At 41.5% G+C, this 15,596-nt stretch overlaps 1 protein-coding gene across 2 annotated transcripts in view; it reads right to left on the bottom strand.

The window, feature by feature from the left end:
* The window catches only part of HMG20A (high mobility group 20A), a 50,777-nt gene extending 35,623 nt beyond the window's left edge, over nt 1-15,154 (bottom strand). For both annotated transcript variants that reach the window (XM_015817989.1, XM_015817990.1), the window contains exons 1-2: nt 15,068-15,154; nt 10,737-10,826 (exon numbers count right to left, since the gene is read on the bottom strand). The gene's annotated coding sequence lies outside the window, so the exon portion shown is untranslated. The remainder of the gene's footprint in view (nt 1-10,736; nt 10,827-15,067) is intronic.
* Between the last annotated feature and the right edge of the window lie 442 nt (nt 15,155-15,596).

Raw genomic sequence — 15,596 nt, 5'->3', positions numbered from 1 at the left:
GGCGGTTATCTGATGACGCAATGAGGGTGGAGTAGTAATTAGACCTCGCCATCATGCTGATCTAGATGACCCAGAAACTGACACAGCCATCACTGACTTATCTCCAGAAGTTCTGGGTGCTCCAATACTGGAGGTTTTTAAGAGGAGATTGGACAGCCATTTGTCTGAAGTGGTATAGGGTTTCCTGCCGGAGCAGGGGGTTGGACTAGAAGACCTCCAAAGTCCCTTCCAACTCTGTTATTCTGAAAAGCGAGCAAGTCAGTCTACCTCATGCAGCTGTTTAACACAGGCCAACTTGATTTCGTTGTCATGGTTTTTTGCAACCATTATTTTTAACCCTCCTTTGATGTCCTGGCTTCCAAATCCAATTTCTAAGGAGCTCCACATGCTGGTACATCTGACAGGATTCTGAGTAAGGCTCGCTCATAGAAAACATGTGGAGATGGGGCTTTTGCACTTTTGCCAGAAGTGAATGTCGGAGAAGCAACACCCTGAATATTTTGGCTTAAGGCTGCACGGTATGGGGAGCAGGGAAGGGAGGGAGAGAGGAGTGCGCAGAACACTAACAACGCATATGTTCACAACTAGGGCAACCACAGCAAACAACATTTTTTTGGGCTGGGAGAAAGCAGGGGAACAGGAAGCAGCAGAAAGGAACAAAAGAACCCAATTATACTAAACAAAGCTGTGCAGATGAAAATGTCTACCTTTCTGTGGAATGAAAGCCTTTGACAGCTCTTTCTTTTTTCCCAGTTAAATGGGCCAATAAACTCAGACAATATGAAATTGGAACATTTCTCTGGTTAATTACCGCACTGAAGGCGAGAGAAGAGTGACCTAACATTTAAGCTTAATTATATCCAAGTGAAATCAACTGATGTATGAAGCTGACAACTTTGTAACTATAATGGCCGTTAAGCCATTTGGGTGACACCTTCTGCCAAACCATGGAATATGAATTGGTCAAGAAACCGATCTGCTACATTGTCCAAAATGATAAGGGGGAGGGAGGCAAACTGTTGGTCTTTTTATTCCAAATATCTGACAGCAACCATGGTAAAATGGTTACTTTGAGCGTGCTTGTGGAAGATTTTAAACAATTTATTTCTGGAAATGCCCAAGCACTCTCCTTCTGTGTATTAATTGATCCTGAACTGTCCCTCGGCTGAAATTAGGGAAGGCAAGCATTGAGTCATGCGGTGGGGTAAGAGGAAGCAGTCCAAGCGAGTCATCAAAAGGGTTGTTTCGTGTGTCACAACTAATAAAAAAAAAGATCTCGCCACATGAAATGCATAATGGCAGAAGAATTGCCAACCCACCAGCAGAAACTGGAAGAAGACGAGACAGAACAAGGAGTCCTGCATTGAATCAAAGGACTCTTTGCTCTAGGGATGAACATGCCCCGTGTATTTTCAAGAATTATTGCATTATGGATACCCAGCCAAGAGTACAGGAAGCCCAAATTTTTTGTTGTGAGACTTTTATTAAGTTTTGCCCCATTTTACGACCTTTCTTGTCACAGTTGTTAAGTGAATCACTGCAACTGTTAAGTTAGTAAAATGGTTGTTAAGTGAACCCGGCTTCCTCGTTGACTTTGCCTGTCAGAAGGTCGCAAAAGGGGATCGCGTGACCCCAGGAGACACTGCAACTGTCGTAAGTACGAGTCAGTTGCCCAGTGACTGAATTTTGATCACGTGATCACAGGAATGCTGCAAAGGTCGTAACTATGAAGAAGGGTCCCAAGTCACATTTTTCCGTGCCTCTGTAACTTTGAATGGTTACTAAACGAACTGTTAAGTCGAGGACTGCCTGTATTGCAAGCACTACTATTAATATAGAATTAGAAAAATGGCAAAATTTATGGGAAAGAAATTACAAACTGACAAAGTCAACTTCCTACAAAGAAAATGTATATAAAATGTTCTATAGATGGCACTTGCCACCAGCAAGATTAGCAAAAATGTTTAAAAACATGTCAGATGGATGTTGGAAATGTAAACATAAGTCAGGCACGTATCATCATGTTTGGTGGACATGTGACAAAGTAAAGAGTTATTGGAAAAAGATACACACCTGGCTAGAAAAGATGTTGGGAGAACATGTAGATTTTAAACCTGAACTTTTTTTTATTAGGTATAATGCCAGAAAAGACTAACAAACAAAGCTTATGTTTGATTTTGCATGTCACAACAGGGGCAAGAATTATATTTGCGCAATACTGGAAAAATGAAGGAATACCATCAGATGAAGAAATAATAATGAAAAAATACTAGAATGCGCAGAGATGGACAGACTGACTATGAGACTGAAAGAAAAATAAGAAATGGAATATTGCAAGCACTACTATAACCTCAAACTGTTCTGATCTCTGAAGTGCTAAAGAGTAGAGGCTAAAATGGGCGTTATTGAGAGTAAAGAGGCTAAAACGGGCGTTATTGAGATTGACAGAGGTGGTGAATTAGTTGGCAGGTTCCTATAATGGGCGTTTTTTTTAAAAAAAAGAAAAAAACAATCATATGACTGACTAGTTGGCAGTTTATTGTAAAACAGCCTGTCTGGTCTCCAATCCCAGGTTTACTTCTGACACGCCAATCTGAGACTCAGGAGAGGGAAGGGATGTCAAATCCTGCCCTTCCACTCATTTCTGTCTTCCAAAGCAAAAGAGCTTCGTTTTATTCCGGCCTGCCTCTTCTTCCCAGCCGTGGGAACTCCCTTACTTATCATCATATGTCTAGTCCCTTTGCGTGAATTTAAAAACAAAAACAGACATCTCCATGAGAAAAATCAGCCAGCCACACAATGAAGTCAGCCTCAACATTCCAGCCACGAGATTGATTTTTCCATTCGGGACAGCTCTTTCAACTATTCTTCTTCTTCCCTGCTTAAACATTTCTTCCCAGGGATTCGTCTCCTGTTTAAGGTTCCCTAGGAGAAACACCTGCCGCCTTTCCGGGTCTGGTTGCCATAAGGTCAAGTTCTGAGTTTAAGAGATTCAGACAGAAACTCACAATGTCAAGTGTTTAGACACCCATCACTGGGAACGTATGGGATTTCGATCCAGAAATTCTTAACCTTGGAAAACATGAATTATGTTTAAGTTAAGACACAACATCCAGTTTATCTGTTGTTTGGCAAGCATTCTTATGGATGTCAGGCAAATGCATAAACACTATGACTAGTTTAATGAAGAGAAGGACGAGGGGGGACATGATAGCAGTGTTCCAGTATCTTAGGGGCTGCCCCAAAGAAGAGGGAGTCAAGCTATTTTCCAAAGCACCTGAAGGCAGGACAAGAAGCAACAGGTGGAAACTAAGCAAGGAGAGAAGCAACCCAGAACTAAGGAGAAACTTCCTGACAGTTAGAACAATTAACCAGTGGAACAACCTGCCTCCAGAAGCAGTGAATGCTCCAACACTGGAAGTTTTTCAGAAGAGACTGGACAGCCATTTGTCTGAAATGGCATAGGGTTTCCTGCCTGAGCAGGGGGTTGGACTAGATGACCTCCAAGGTCCCTTCCAACTTTATCATCATCATCATCATCATCATCATCATCATCACTTGAAGCAATCACTTTAAACCCCTAAATTAATCCTCAAAAATGAGCCTTCTTGTTGTACAGGTAGTCCTCAACTTACGGCCACAACGGAGCCCCAAATTTCTGTTGCTAAGTGAGACCTTTGTTAAGGGAGTTTTATTCTTTTACCACTTATCTTGCAGTGAATCGCTGCAGTGGTTAAATTAGTCACAGGGTCGTTAAGGGAATCTGCCTTCCCCCATTGATTCTGCTTGTCAGAAGATCGCAAAAGGGGATTGCATGATCCTGGCAGACACTGCAACCGTCATAAATGTGAGTCAGTTGTCAATATAAATCACGTGAGCGTGGGGATAGACTGCAACGCTTGTGTGAAAAATGGTCCTAGGTCACTGTTTTTACTGCCGTTTGTAACTTTGAACGGTCACTAAATGGACCGTTGTAAAGTCGAGGACTACCTGTACTGTCATTACAACACCTTTCACACAAAAAACCTTTGGATGCTGCTGCATAAACCTTCTACGTAGGCTTTGAGAGACAGACTGTCCCTAATGCACAATATTATAAGTGGAGAGAGGCAGTTAAGGGTTTGGGATATGCAGATTCTGGTCTTTTATGGAGCCCAATTGGCTATCTAGCCCAGGGGTCCTCAACCCACAGTCCAGGGACCGGCACCAGTCGGCACATGCCAGCAAGCGGGCCACACAAACAAGCAAAGCCCTATCCGTGGGATGCAGGCAGCCCACAAAACCACACACTCTCTGGTCCGTGGAAAAACCTTTCTCCAGGGTACCGGTCCCTGGTGCCCAAAAGCTTGGAGACCTCTGATCTAGCGCAATTGTTCCCTCTCAGTCCAATCTACCTCACAAGGTTGTTGTGATAGCAAAGATGGGAGGACAGACCAACATGTTACACTGCTTAGAACCCGAATGGAAGGTGAGATCTGACTCTGTACCAATAAATATTGTATAAATCAAGGCCTGTCAGAAAAAAAAAGAATGTTCTTTCCTACCTGTGCCCTTTTTATGTTGGATTATACATCGTGTTCAAGGATAGATATTCACAGAGGATTTGAGGGGGGGGGAAGCACTGTTGACAATATAGAATTTGGGTGAAGCGGGAAAAACTAATCGTTGGGTCCATGACTCACCAAAGTCAATTTGAGCTCAAGTGGTTCTGCCTCCCACCACCTCTTCATCGTCACATTCAACGTTCTGGCAAGATTAAAATCTGTTCTCTCCATTCATAAACAGAGCGGCTCGCATCTGAGTCACCCGAATTAAGAACTGAAAAGGTTATTTCATAGCATTTATCATTTGCCTTTCTTTCAAAGTTGCAGCAAAACTTTATGCAATGATAGGCCAGAATTTCAATCTTGTTTTCTTGGATAAATCTGAGACCCGCCGTTCCAAGTGAGGAACCGGTTCTCCAGGGTCAAAAGAGCTCTTTGAACATGAAAGGTAAAAAAGCAAGATGAAATACAGGTAGTCCTCGGGTTACGACTCTAATTGAGACCGGAATTTCGGTCACTAAGGAAAACATTGTGTGACCGTGTCACTTAGCAACAGCAGTTCTGGTTGTGTTGATTAGGCAAGGAAGTAACGGTACTGTTTGTAAAACACAGGAAGTCCTCGATTTACAAGAGTACATTTAGTGACTGTTCAAAGTTATAAGGGTCCTGAAAAAAAGGGACTTATGACCATTTTTCCCACAACCATTGTAGCATCCCCTAGGCCAGTGGTGGCGAACCTATGGCACGCGTGCCAGAGGTGGCACTCAGAGCCCTCTCTGTGGGCACGTGCACCATGCCCCGGAGATGGCAACCGTCCCTCTTCAACCAGCCGCCCGCTAATTCATCAAGGTCCCACATGGCTGGATGCACCCCAGCACTCGTGCACTCGCTGGCCTTTGTGTGCAGGGGCCGATGGTGTTAGGCAACAGCTGCCCCGGCCCCTGCCTCGCCTTACCCTGTGACAATGGGACCCCCACCCTGCCTCGCCTTGCCTCGCCTCACCCCACAGGACGAGCCTCTTGCCCACCGCCCCACCTGCCAGAGACCCCCCAGATCTCCCCCAACCCTGCCCACAGGCATCCCTCCTCACGAGCAACATCGAGGTGATCACGCCCACCTTGGCCACACCCACCCAATCTGCCATGACCACCACAGCCACGCCCACCCAGTGGGCCACACCCACCTGGCACCCGGCGATAAATAAGTGGGTTTTGGGTTGCCGTTTGGGCACTCAGTCTCTAAAAGGTTCACCATCACTGCCCTAGGCCATGTGATCAAAATTCAGATGCTTGGGAACTGACTCGCATTCATGACCGGGATCATGTGATCACCTTTTCCGACCTTCTTACAAGCAATGGGAAAACCCAATGCACTTAACAACCAGGTTACTAATTTAACAACTGCGGTTGTGGCAAGAAAGGTCATAAAATGGGACAAAATTCACTTAAATGTTTCACTTAGCAACAAAAACTTTGAGCTTAATTGTGGTTATAAGTTGAGGATGACCTGTATACATCCAGGAAGGCCAACAGACCTGCCAGCTTTTTTTTCCTTCCTTCCTTCTTCCCCTCCCTTCCCTTCTTTCCCTTCTCTTCCTTCCATACACTGAACAGGTTCACACATCACTCAAAGCTACTATGAAGTTTATTGATGTGAGACAATGCTGGGTAAGATACCACTTGATGGTTATTATGTAGCTTGGTAGGGGCTTAACATAAGTGTACACTCAATTATGTGGTTTGTAACCCACACTGGATGGCTTAGCATGATGCAGGAATCCAGCCAATTGTGGTTTATTCAACAATTCAATAATTCATGGCTTAGTCTGATGTTTATATACAGACACTGTATTTAAACAAGCTCAGAAGACTGGAAAGACAATGTTTTATGTATTCCTTATATATAATCAAGTCACTAAAAATATAGTGCATAGTCCCAAAATTATTAGGGCAAAATACAAGAAACCACAGAAATAAATGCTTTCGAGTATTTGGGGAAGTGAGATAGTGAAGTACACACCAAGACTGAAGTGTTAAAGAGAATTCCCATTATTAGCACCCATTATGAAAGTTCAAAAGTAATAACTAAAACAGAGCTTACAATTTCTAAAAAAAAAAATAGAATTGTTTCACAAGTTTTTACATAGTTCTAACAACAAATATCACAACAGCCAGTTTCAGGACAGACCCTTTTCAGATTGCAGCCAGAAGTCCATATGATCAAATGATCATCTGTATCCCACAAAATCATAAAATAGTAAGAATTCTAAATAAACTTCTTGTTGCTATGCTGTAGAAGGTTTACAGTTTTCCACAGTGGATGGATTCCCAAACCATGATTATGCATTACTTGTAAATCAGCATTAAACAACTATGCTTTTTAAAATGGAAGTGTGTTCCTCCACAAACATAAGCCGTTACCAAAATTACTGCAGAAAGACACATGATTGGATTTATTATTGCAATATTCCACTGAATATCACCATATATTAACATATATTACTCCTTCTCAATTATTCCTCAGCTATACGTGTGGGTGTGGGCGTGGGCGTTTGTGTACTGTTGACTTACAGAAACTATCAAACTTGAAATGAACAGTAATCCTCCTCAAATATTTATGTCTAGTTACTAGAGAATGGAATTTCCAGCAAGCTTCTGCTAAGTTAATCTTAATATTGCTAAAAATATAAAATATACCATAAAATACACACTACAGCAATGTCTGAGCATTTGCAGTTTTTGTCTCTTTTTTATAACACTTTATATTTATTCTGTATTTGCATATCAATACCCACAATGCTCTTCAGACTCACAGCAGTGCATTCAAGCCCTGGGAACAAGTTGAAAGATGTTCATGTACTCAGTTATTTTCTGTATGCTTTGAAACTTTAATAAACATACCCTTATAGAGTTCACTCGGTAATTGCTTCTCTGGAATAAGCTCTTAGAACAGAATTTCGGAAACTTGACAAGTGGTTACAAGAACGCTTACATAAGCTCTGAGCAAAAAGAAATGTAACGCAGAACTTTCAAATGCTCAGTGGCAAATTAAAATAAATGAAATCTAAATTCAAAAAGTCAAAGGTAAGTGCTCTAATATTTCAAAATGTACTTTCGTACATAAAGGAAATATCTCTCCAAGAACAAAAAGTATAAAAGGATTTTTGAAAACAAAACCAGACTTCACCGACAAAGTTACCTGAAATAATTAGAACTATCAATTATGTTTATTTCTAATCTTAGTTTGTGCACCAAGCATTGCAAATCTCACCCTGATACGTCTTCATCTGACAGTTCTCTTTCTTGGAAATAATGGTAGACAGCAGTCTCTTGCTCCACAGTTGCATAGGGTTAGCGGACAGATGTTAGCCCTTTGCAAACTAATTTCCAGTCACTGCTTTTACATAAATTCTATGAATAAACAAACCTTACATGTCATAGCATTAAAGCAACGATAACAATATAATATCTTCCAATAAAGTAGACCCTTGCTGAAGACTCTGGTGTGCATATGGCCATTTACACATTTACAGAAGTTGAAGGAATTATCTTAATTTTTCACACACATGAATTCCCTGTTTGTAGAATTTTTGAAGCAGAACGCACCCTGGAATCTCTGGAAATATTATGCATACTTTTACTGCCTGCCTATATCATTATCATCATAAATAATTATAGTAAATTATTTGCATTTAGAAGGATAGCAATAACCTCATCTCAGAGAATGCCAGAAAGTTCTTCTTTCAACACCCTTATGACACCGATTCCATTTCCTGCTTTTTCTTCAGAACAATGTTCTGGAATGGGAGCATATTTGCCTCCACCCAAGCATGCTTAAAATATCTCACTGCCTGCACCTTTCTCCTGACCCGCTTTACAGGTAGTCCTTGCCTCCCAACAGTTCGTTTAGTGACCGTTCAAAGTTATGACGGCACTGAAAAAAGGGGACTTATGACCATTTTTCACAGGTAGGACCGTTGCAGCATCCCCGTGGTCACGTGATCAAAACTCAGCCGCTGGGCAACCGACTCGCATTTGTGACGGCGGCAATATCCTGGGGTCATGTGATCTCCTTTTGTGACCTTCTGACAAGCAAAGTCAATGGGGAAGCCAGGTTCACTTAACAACCATTTTACTAAACAACTGCAGTGATTCGCTTAGCAACTGTGGCAAGAAAGGACGTAAAATGGGGCAAAATTCACTCAACAAATGTCTCACTTAGCAAAATTGTGGTCGTAAATCAAGGACTACCTATACTTCCTATGAACAGAGATGTTCATTGGACATGACTGAAGGGGGCTGATGTGTTACTAACTCCATAAATATTCAGCAACCAAGCAAAAGCTTCTCAATTGTCCCACGGATCCATTTTAGGCAGACAACCAGCATATCAGCTTTTTGCTAAAAGGGGCTGGAGTCTGCTTGCATTATATTCCTGAATCACCATATATCTTTAATTCTATCATCACATGAATAAAGAATAAAAATTCGCCATGTCAATGACCCAACAGACAAGCACATTCAACGATGGGGTGAAAACCCCGACAAACCACCCCCCACACCCAAATGACTTAATTTATTTCAAAGTGATAGCTGCAGAAACCAAAGCTTTCTTATTTTTATCCATTGGCAGCAAAAGTGGAAAAACTCCAGAGAAGTTACAGTTGATAAAACACGGAGGGAGATTGGTTTTCTTAACGTGGGTTAGTTGTGACAACAATACACGTGCTTGTAAATATAACGCTGAATAATTGCCCGTGTTTACACTCGCAGGTTTCTCTAAACGCTTACACATTAAAGGCCCTCTTTAAGGCTTTTCGTTCAGCTCAGCTGAGTTTCTCTGGTAGGCGGAAAAACAAGTTGCTGAAGGGATGAAGAATGGCAGGAAGCAGGTTTCCACTCCTTTTGCCAGAAACTTTTTTAAAAGACTGCCCAGGCGGCAGCGTCCTCCCAAATTGTACCAAGGTAACTGCCAGAGGATGCTGACTAATGAGATGCTAAATAATGGGAAATGAATTAAAAAAAAGCTGTAGGGCATCTTAAAGTTTCCACGGTTGAGAAGCCCTGCTGTAGTGCAACAAGGCCACGGGGGAACATTTTACCCGCCTGTTCTAGAGTATGTAAAAGTTCACATAGTGGAAGTCCTCGCTTATTGACCGTTCAAAGTTACAATGGCACTGGAAAAGTGATTTACACCCCAACCGTTCCAGCATCTTCATGGTCATAAGATCAAAATTTGGGCATTTTGTCCGTTGTTCATATATGGGAAAAGGTTTGCAGCATCCCAGAGTCACGTGATCGCTATCTGCGTCCTTCCCAGCCAGCTTCTGACAAGCGAAGTCAATGGGGGAAGACGAATTCACTTAATGACATGATTCACTTAACAACTTCAGTGATCCATATGACCACTGTGGGAAAAATGGCTGTAAAATTGGGCCTGCCTCATTTAACAACCGCCTCACATTAAATTCTGTGGTCATAAGTTGAGAACTGCCTGTATTGGGCTACACCAAGCTTTATTAGTTTAGTAAATAATCCACAGCTGCCTTGACTTCACCTCACTTACTCAGCAAAAAACGCAAGTACACAATGTTATATATATAGCAAGATGAGTGGAATATGTCAAAGGAAAGCCAAGGTGTTTTCGCTCTAGGGGAACTCAATTATGTGTCAATTTCTGTCAGAGTTGCCTGCTACATTACGGGGAATATGTCTTTGCTCAGCAGTCTAGCTTGGATTAATATTTACATAAGAACTTTTAAAGTACTGTAAAGAATTCCTCAAATCACTAAACAGATAATCATCCTTCTGTTTGCAGAACCATGCTATTAAAATAATTCTTCCTGTGAAATTAAAATAAATTCATAGGAGGATTCTCATAATACAATATTAATCCCTGATTTGCTTTATACAGGCCTAAAGCTTTCTCCTAAACCATTATGCATTTCAAGATCGCCATTCCAGCCCAGAGTATTTATAGGAATATTTTAAGACAGGAGGGGGAAACTTCCCACTGTTCTCATTATTTGTCCCTATATTACTATACTCAAAGGGATATTCAAATTGACCAGCCCAATAACACTAACTTTTATGGATGCTAAATGTATCCAGAATGCATGCCAGATGAATCAAACCCCTGATATACCAATCTAAAGAGCTGAAAGCCAAGGGAATATCTGATGACAGCTCATACCTGGAACATCCAGATTTTGCTTCTCAATCCCAGGTGATGGATGGTCCTGTGCAGATTCCAAATTCGCCAGATTACATAAATAAGACGTGGCTTGAAAAACAAAACAAACGTTATAGTGTTGTATAGAGCGCACAGTTAATATACTGACGGTCTTTGCCCCGGCATCTTCAAAGAGAAAAGGGTAAGATCTACATAAAACTCTGGAGAGCTAATGCCAGGTTGACACAGAAAATGCCATTTACAAAACTAACTTTATATAAGATACAAAAGGCCTCGACCACACCGACAAAGAAGTTAGTTATTGTGTATGTTTAGACTACAAAACCCAGAGATTAACAAGAGATAGATGATGCAGATCTGAGGGAGATTTGCAAGGATTTGTAGATCAGCACAGATTAGGACACATTACTATATACGCAGACTGCTGAAATGATGACAAAGTTGAATAACTGGGAAACGAGTTTGTTCACGTAGGACTGAGTTCAGCTCAGCGATGGTGCACAAAACAAACACTTGGGCTCACAATTAGTAAAAGAGAAGGGTATATCTGCCCTTGGTTCCCGTAGCTGACTCTCAGGAGCCTCTACTCAAAAGCAAGGTAGATCCTGGGAGTCTAAAACTTATCCACTTTTGACATGACTTACATACAACATTCCAGAGATGGAAAGTCAGCTAGGAAAAGTACAAAAAATCAGTGTGGCAAGCATCTAATTTATTATCTTACACGCTCACAATTAAATGCTACCATAAAAGGCGTTTTATGCACGTTTATGGAGGTTACTCTTTTCATAACTTGAAACAGCCAGAGATTCAATGAGTTATAAGGCCATGGGCTCTGAAACAGCACTAAGGCTTTGCAGCTTTGTTACTCATTATTTATTTAAAATATATGTCTTCTTTATATATAAAATCATATTTGCTATTGAACTACATATTCCTATGCATATTTCCTCCAAACTAAATCACATTGCATTCAATGGTTTTACTCTCAAACACTGAATAAGAGCCAACAGCAATATTCCCCTTTAAATTGTGTAAAGAGGGCGACTAAGATATTTATCTAATGAGATGATTTTAACATATGAGAGAATTTGACCTTTCCAGTGTTTTCAGGGAACTGCAAATTGGGCTCATGACACTGCAAGGAGCAAAAAAATGCAACGTCTATCATTCTGGAAGGTTCTCTTTAAGTTATAGACTCTTCCATTCCTTAAAGGTTGGCCAAATCCAAGAATTCTCATGAGTGAGTACAAGCAGCTGCATATACTCATTTTTCCATCTGACCATCTGGCAAAGAAATCACACAGATAATGCAAAAAGTATGTTTAAGTGCTTTACCTTAAAAAAAACTACTGGCCGACAACAGAATTTCTTTTCCAAGAATTATTTTTCTAAGATTTGTAATAAAAATGAGAGAAGACTGCTTATTCACCCTTCAAAAACATGTTTTTTTTATTGTTTGCTTCCTAAATCACTTCAAAGAAGTGAAAAGTGATTTCCAAATAGCTTGCATTCATAAACATATCAAGTGGGAAATTAAGTCCTGATCAATATTATTAGAATTATAAATTGTAAGATACATTTCTCATGTTCCTATTATTTCCTGTTCACTATTTAGGAATTTGCTTTATGGAAAACACTATACACATTTTAATAAATCATTAATATATTGTAAGCCACTTGGATGAAATGAATTCCTATTATGTTCAACAAACAGCTTACAACAAGCACAAATGCAAATATATTACATAACAGAATTCTGGAAAGAGTATTTCACAACTCAATAAGTGGCAAATGGCATTGAGAGCACCACAACATTTAAGAATACAGATAGTCCTCAACTTATGACCATAATTGAGCCAAAATTTAGGTTGCTAAGTGAGACATTTGTTAAATGAATTTTGCCTCATGTTACGACTTTTCCTGCCACAATTGTTAAGTGAAACATTGCAATTGTTAAGTTACTAACATGTTTGTTAAGTGAATCTGGCTTCCCCATTGACTTTGCTTGTTAGAAGGTTGCAAAAGTTGGTCACATGACCCCAGGACACTGCAGCCATCATAAATATGAACCAGTTACCAAGCATCTGAATTCTGATCAGGTGACCAATGGGATGCTGCAATGGTCATGTTAAAAACAACAATATTGGGACACTGATTAACTAACAGGCAATACAGAGAATAGTTTCACTCCCTAGAGCTCTCCTCTGTAGAGCATCAACAAATCAGCCAAACCATCTCTATAAAATGAGCAATGCAGTTCAGCATCATATGTTTCAATTTCCACAGTGCCCATTCCAAATAAATAAATAGTCTTCCAAAAAAAGTGGAGGGAAGCTACGGTACTTTAAAAAAAGGCATGCCCCCTGAATTGTCTGCAAAGGTGCTTATATTTATAAAACAGGGTGCTGCATCAGTCATTAAAAAGTATAAAGATGAGATGCCACATGACATGATTATCTTTTAAATATTTGAACGTTATCTTTCTACCTTACAGAAACGTGGAATGCATGCAAAGGATGTTCCAACTTAACTAGGCCAAGATGCAAATATCCAAACAATTTAAAACAATTAAGGTAACAACAGTTTCACTCTAGACATTCATTAAGTAGAAACCCTGTGATTTAAACGGAGCTGATGGAAATTCACCTTTCTTATTGTTTGTTGTTAATTTTACTGGTCTTATATCATTCGTAAACTACCCAGAGTCACTGGGAGTCGCGTAAAACATACATTTCATACATAATAACAACACCAACTCCTCTTTCAAGGCAGGGCACCCCTTTGATAGCTCTCTTGCCTGTTGTATGCTACCACAGGATAGCATACAACCCACAGTGCTGTGGCCCTCAGAGGCCTTTTTCATTTATCATCCTAACACTTTGAGAGGGAAAAGCCCTGGAGACTCTTATCAGTTGGCCTATCTGTACAAAAAAAACAAACCCCTCATTCTGGGTCCTCAAGCCTCCCTGAAGAGTCGAGCACTGAATTTGCTAAGTTCACATCTCTCTATCTCTCTCTAATCTATCTACCCATGCTTCCATCTACCTATCCTATCTTCTCGATTCATCTATTTCTTCATCCATCTACCTATCATCTCTAGATATCTACTTTATCAATCTACCTCTTTTATCTCCATCTATCCATCTGCCTCTATATCTTCTCTATCCATCTTTCCTACCTATCCATGCTTCCATCTACCTACCGTATCTTCTCTATTCACCTATTTCTCCATGTACCTATCTTCTCTATATATTTACTGTATCAATCTATCTACCTATATCATCTCCACCTAACTTCTATATCTTCTCTATCCTTTTCCTATCTACCTATCTATCCTTCTGTATCTTCTCTATCCTTTCCTGTCTGTCTGTATGTCTGTCTGTCTGTGTCCGTCCGTCCGTCCGTATCTATCTATCTATCTATCTATCTATCTATCTATCTATCTATCTATCTATCTATCTATCTATCTATCTATCTATCTATCTATCTATCTATCTATCTATCTATCTATCTATCTATCAATCTATCTATCTATCTAATCTATCTACTCTATCTAGGGCTTTTTTTTGTCATAGAACACCCAGACTGAAGTTCCCGCACCTTTTTTGGATGGAACCTTGTAGGGTAGGCAAGGCAGGTTGTATGACGTGAGTTCCAGCACCTTTTTTTTTCTTTCAAAAGAGCACTCTATCTATCTATCTATCTATCTATCTATCTATCTATCTATCTATCTATCTGCCTATCATCTCTATCTATCAAATTTATGGTAGACCCCCCCCCACTTCTCCAAAGTGGCCCTTCATTCCTCTCCTGGGCTTGTTCTAAACATAAAAAACCCCCAAAGGAGTAAGAATGAAGTAAGAGAAAAGGAAAATAAAGGAGGGGTGGGGGTGGGGTGGAATTCATAACAGACCCGAGTTGCATTTTATATTATTGGTTCCACCAAAGAAGAGCTTGGGGGGGGAACGTGGGGAGGGCATCCCACCTTACGTCAACCCCCTCCCCGGAAGCGGCCTCTGGGGCGGGCGCTCTCTGGAAGGGCCCTGGGTGGAAAAGGGGCGACCAGGCCCCTCATTCATGGGGGGGGGGAGAGACACAAGAAAATAAATGATGGGAGAAAAGGAAGCAGCGGGGTCTTTGAGGGGGGGCGGAGAGGCAGTCCCCCCCAATGGCTGTGCTTTGTCCAGGAGGGCAGAAACGGGGGAGGGGGGCTACGCGCCCCTTCGCCAGTCAGAGGGAAGGAGCCCCCCACACACAGACCTGCCCCCAATCCCCTTTCCTCGGGTGGGGGGGCCGACACATTTCCTGCTTCTCCCCCCGAAACTGACCTGTTGCAGAAGGGCGGGACAGGGAGGGGGCTCCCCTAGAGACTGCTGCCCCTTCACCCCCACTCAGACACCTTCACATCCTCTTTCTCTTTCTGCTCCCCCCATCAGACACTCGGCCTTCTCACCGCCTCTCATATCCCTCCGCCTCTCTTCCTTTTTTTTTTATTCTCGGAGGGGCGAAAAAAAAACAGTCTTTCCGTCCCCGGCCTGTCCGAACACGAGTTCCGAGAGAATTATTTCAAAACAAAAAAAAAAAATAGAGGAATTCTAGTCACAAGAACAGCGGGGGATTATTTTTTCGGGCCGAGGCGGAAGGATCTCGCGCGCTATGACACGCGGAGCATGCTGGGAGTCGTAGTTCTCCGGTTGGGGTTGGGTTTGGTTTTTTTTCTGTCTCCGACGCTCCCGCTTCCCTCCACGCTTACCCCGACTCCGAAAGCAGGCAAGAGCTGATTGGGTGGCTGGAAGAGGCCACGCCCTTTCCTCGCCTGGAGAATGAGAGACAGAACGAGAGAGATTGGGGACGCGT

Source organism: Protobothrops mucrosquamatus, unplaced genomic scaffold, assembly GCF_001527695.2.
Source record: "Protobothrops mucrosquamatus isolate PMUCROS unplaced genomic scaffold, P.Mucros_1.0 scaffold660, whole genome shotgun sequence".
In the NCBI taxonomy this organism is placed as follows: domain Eukaryota; kingdom Metazoa; phylum Chordata; class Lepidosauria; order Squamata; family Viperidae; genus Protobothrops; species Protobothrops mucrosquamatus.
This window is presented reverse-complemented; position numbering and strand designations above follow the sequence as displayed.